The sequence below is a fragment of the Pinus tabuliformis genome, chromosome 4_2 (assembly GCF_031772625.1).
Source record: "Pinus tabuliformis cultivar Carrire ecotype Pingquan chromosome 4_2, CPIR1, whole genome shotgun sequence".
Taxonomy (NCBI): Eukaryota; Viridiplantae; Streptophyta; class Pinopsida; order Pinales; family Pinaceae; genus Pinus; species Pinus tabuliformis.
Window position 1 is genome coordinate 621,813,001 of NC_142304.1, and position 5,613 is coordinate 621,818,613.

The window sequence follows — 5,613 nt, forward strand, 5'->3', positions numbered from 1 at the left end:
TTCTTCCTTCTCCACATAGTCACCATCAACCATTGTATGGGATTCTACCTGAGCAAGGAATAAAAGATTATCGTTACTTGGTGAAGCAGGTAGCGAGTCATCCAACAGTATCAAGTCTGATTTGTGAGTTCACATTAGATCCCGTAATTGATCCATGAGGTAAAAAAAAGTAGGAAAAAGGGTAAAATTTGAGAATGGGAAGGAAATTACAAGAGGGAATTCAAGAGCTAGACCACCAAGAGGGATAAATCGAAAAGGGGATTTCGGGAAAAAATTTCAAGGGAAAAAGAGGGAAATACGAAATCAGATAGGGAAAGTTTCTTGAAGAAACGGATGGCAAACTTCATGGGATAAAAAGAAGAAATTAAGGGGTTTTTCTTTTTTTTTTACGAATATGGGAAGAGAGGAAGGGCATAATTTCACCTGACATATGCTTGTATATTGTTGACCCATAAAATAAATGCAGTGGAATTGAGTGTTTCATGGATAAAAATTTTCGTTCCAGTTATCCCAAACCTGGATAAGGCCCTAGTTCCTGTACTTGAACCTGCTTCTTCTTGCTGAAAGTTAACACATCTAAAGATCAAGCAACATTCCCATTTTATTAGAATTGATATTCTTGCTAGCAGGTGGGTTTTTAGGTTGATCCTTCGGCAACCATGTTAGTAAAACTAATTTTGACAATCACAGGATTTTTTTTTTAATTCTTTTTCTTTTTTTATTTATATAATGTTTTTTTTGGATTTTCACTAAACTTTATTTCAAGAGAGAAGAAATTAGATTACAATAGGTCAGCATAGCCACCTACCAACTGAACTTTAGACTGCTGTTGCACTTGTTGCATGAAGTCTTCCTTTGTTATGGGCTAAAAATATGCTTTAATTCTATGCCCATTGACAAGGAAAACTGAATTTAACCCATTGATAGTTTCGACTTCTACAACCCCATTGTCGAAAATTTAAATTACCTCATATAGCCCCATCCAACGAGTATGGAACTTCCCTTTAAAATGTTTAAATCTAGAGTCATAGAGAAGTACCCAATCACTTGGTTGGAACTATTTCTTCCTGATAAACTTGTCATGCCACTTCTTGCATTGCAGCTGCACCAAAATATTTCATTGAACAACATCCCTTCGAAATTCATCCAACTCCTTTAACTGTAATAGACGTTGTTGTCATGCTTCCGAGAGATCTAGACCCTATTGAACTGTAGTTCTAAAAGTCTTTATCTGAAATTCAATTGGCAAACGGACTTGTTTTCTGTACATCAACTCATATGGTGTATTCCTCGTGTTGTTCCTCCAAGTGGTTCGATAAGCCTATAAGGTTTTAGGCAATCAGCGAGACCAATCCTTCCTGTGCATGTTTACTATTTTGGTGAGGATGGATTCGATCACCTTGTTTGTGTATTCCACTTGGCCATTTGCTTGAGGATGGTACGATGTAGATTTCCTGTGCTGAATCTTGTACTGATTCATGACTTCCTGTACCAAGTTAGAAACAAACTATGGTCCATTGTCGGAAACAATTTCTCTAGGAACACCAAATTTAGTAAAAATTTCAATGAACAAAAAATCAACAACTTTTTCAGTGGCAAAAGAAACATCTTTAGCCTCCACCCATTTAGTAACAAAATTAGTAAAAACCAAGATATTCTTTTTATTTAAACATGTGGGGTTTATGGGTCTTAAGAAATCAATAGTCCATTTTTCAAATGGCTCAATCATGACTTGAGGACATAAAGGCATTTCATTGGCTTGAATAGGTTAACCCATTCGTTGACAACTATCACAACCCCTAACATATTGTTTGGCATGCTTAAACAAAGAAGGCCAAAAATAGCCAATGCATAAAATTTTATATACAGTTCACTTGTCAGCGAAGTGGTCACTGCAAGGTTCATCATGGGAAGATTTTAAGATATCAAACATTGTTTCCTCTCTCACACAACTGTGAATAACAAAATCTGGTCTAGTGTAAAGTAGGTCTCCCTGTATCCAGGAATATGAAGCAATTTTCTCAATAATATTCCTCTTTTCATGAGCAGATAAGTGAGGTGGTGTGTTTTTGGTGACTATATAGTAGGCTATGTTAGCAAACCATCGAGATTTTGCTGACATAGCAAGAATATTCTCGTTAGGGAAATCATCACCAACAGGAATTACTTCACCAAGATTGTTTAAGCTAGAAAGATAATTAGCTACAACATTAGAATTTCATGGTCTATCATAATTGTAACATTGAATTCCTATAATAGAAGCAACCACCTAGTCACTCTATCGGTAGTCAAAGGTTTATTCATTAAATATCTTATAACAAAATGTGCATATAAACTTCATATCGTGTAATGTAATGTCTAAATTTGTTAATAGCAAAAATAACGGCTAAAAATTCTTTCTCAGTCACCGTATAGTTAAATTCGGAAGGTGACAAATTTTGATTGATGTAGTAAATAGCATAGGACTGTTTATTCTCCTCTTGTCCTAAGGTTGTGCCAATGATATTTTTTGAAGCATCAGAGGAAATATGAAATGGTAGGGACCAGTTTTGTCCTCTCAAAAATGGTGCCTGTACTAATTTTTCCTTCAATTTTTCAAACAATTGGTGTCAAGCTCTGGACTAGGTGAATTCACTGTCCTTAGATAATAATCGAAAAATTGGGGTAGCAATCTTTGAAAATTTTTCAATGAATATTCGATAATAATAAGCGTGTCGCAAGAAACCTCTCACTTCCCTTTGGGTTTTGGGTGCAGGTAGACAAATGATGACTTCAATTTTAGCGAGGTCCACTTGGATACCTTTGTCAGAAACCAAATGACCAAGAACCACTCCTGCTTTGCACATTAATCTACATTTTTTATCACTCAAAACAAGATGAGCCCCTTTGCAATGTAAAAGCACTTTTCCTAGATTTTTAAGAGCTTCATCAAATGAGTTACCAAACAAAGAAAAATTGTCCATATAAATTTCAACACATTCAAGATCAGCAAAAATAGCCAGTACAACCTTTTGAAAGGTACCAAGTGCATTACATAACCCGAAAGGAAGCACTCGATAAGAAAATGTACCCCAAGGGCATGTAAAAGTAGTTTTGTCTTGATCTGAGGGTGCGATATGGATTTGGTTATACCCACTAAAGACATCTAAAAATGAAAAGTACTTTTTACCAACAAAGGGTATCTAGCACCTGATTGATGAAGGAAGGAGAAAGTAATCCTTCAGAGTGGATTTGTTTAATTCATGATAGTCAATGCAAATACACCATCTCACATATTTCTTAGGGACTATCACTAATGGAGAGACCCACTAAATGTCAGAAATGGGGTAAATGGAATTAGCATCTACGATTTTTTGTAATTCCTCCTTAACAATAACTCTTAGTGTGGGATTAATTCGTCTCTAGGGTTGTCGAATAGGTTGGCCTCCCTCCTAGATATATATATGATGAGTACAAGTCTCAAGAGGAATGCCTTTCATGTCTTTGTAACTCCAAGCGAATGCATCGAAGTGATCTCACAACAAGGTAACAAGCTTCTCTTGCTGAGATGAATCCAGGTCTAAGCTAATGTGTAAAGATTTTCCTAGTCTAATTTCAACAAGAGTGGTCTGAGGCTGAAGAGTGCAAGAACATGATGACACAATATTGGATAAGGAAGGCTGGGAATCAAAATTGTCTTGGAAATCCAGACTAAAGATCTGATGAACTGTATCAAAACTAGGCATAATGTCTAGATTTTTCAAGAAATCTCGTAATTCACCATCCTGGGTGGACTCGATATAATGTTGAATCGAAGAAATAGGCCAAGTCTCCTCATCGCTACTGTCACAATCTAACTATAAAGTACCCTTGAGTTCCCGAATAGATGTAGCAGGTGGGTATAAAGTGACCTTTTTCCTAGAGTCTCCATGTAAAATGTACATCACTGAAGCGATATCCAATATAAGCATTGGTCGTTTAAAGCCATGGTCATCCCAAAATCAAAGGATGTCCTCCCACTAGATTCTTTGGCTGAAGCACAATGAAATTTGTGGGGTATTCCCATGAATCTATAGAGATAACCAGGTCATCCAATACTCCATCAAACTTGATTTTAGATCTGTCTGCAAGTTCAAGCACGGTGGGTGTAGGACAAATATGGCCCAACCCAAGTTGTTCCATGGTTTGCCTAGTCATCACATTAATCACTGCCCCCAAGTCTATTAATACATTGGAGACAAGGATATCACCTATCTGGACAGAAACAACTGGGTTTCCAAGATCTGTGTATTTCTCCATTAATACACATCCTGTCATCAACTCATTTGCTCTACCAACAAACTGAATGGTCTAAGGTTCTACTCTCTTCCTCCCTGGCTTTTTAAGACATAATTCCTGAATGATATTTGTACATATAAGAATTTATCGGATGGCCTGAAGTAAAGGGACCTTTATAGAAAGATTCTTTAATTCATAAGCGAGAGTGGACTTGGGGTCACTATTCTCCATGACCAACAGCTCTGGATAGGGGGGTTGTTTTGAAGAAGAGGGTGAATCTGAAGTTACACAAATGGGCTGAAGGGTGACATTTTTTTTTGAATGATTAAGAGGTGCCTCCTCATTTTTCTCCTCAATAATCACCCTGGATTGTTTTTGTTTTTTTGGTTTAACTACCCTTCCCGATCTCAATTGAAGCTCATTTATCCCAACTGGGAGGGTTGGATAGGTAGGAAGAGGGGACAGTCCAACCTAATGAATCAATGTACTGCCTTATTATTAGGATTCAGTGTCGGTTGAGCAGGTAGTTGAGGTGGTCTAAATGGTGGTGGCAATGATTGACTTTGCTGAGGTAGAGAGGGAAAACATGGTTGTGACATATGGTGTGGTGCATAGGAAGAAGGTTATGATAGCATCTAAGTAGGATAGGAATGATATGAATGGTTTGGTCCTCTTCATCCTTGTTGCCAAGGTTGAGAGGACTGTCCATGATGAAAATGGTTCCCGTGCTAGCAATGTTGAGAGTGATTATTATTATTATAATAGGAATATGGAGGTGCATTATAACCATAAAAATGTTGTTCAAGAGCCATACCTACACTTACCTATGGCTAGTTGCTTCGTGCTACCATGGTATGTAATGGCTCAGGTTCAGAATGCTCTCCTTCAAGTACAACTTTTAATCTAGCTATGGAGGGGAACTCCTCGGTGGCATGGTTCTCTACAGAAATCACACATTTATTAGAACTTTTTATATCAGTATGCTACTCTCTTAAACAATTTTTTCTCCTACATTTTGGACAAAAAATAGACAATGACTCTTGTTCCTTTTCTATTTTTTGCTAAAATTGCAAAGAATCTATTTGTTTGATAATAGTATTCATTATTTCAATTTTCATGTTGTCCATTTTATTCTCCAAGCTAATGATCATAGCATATGTATATCCCAATTTGTTAGTTTTGCTTCGACCTCCTCTAGTGGATCTAGATTGATTTCGGGAGAACATCCTACACAAGTCACAAATTTGTTCAAACATTTTCTGAGAAATGTATCCTTGTCCTAACAAATTCAAATTATGTCTAGAATCCTCAGTATGTCCTTGTATGAACAAGGTTTGAATAGTACTTAAATCAAAT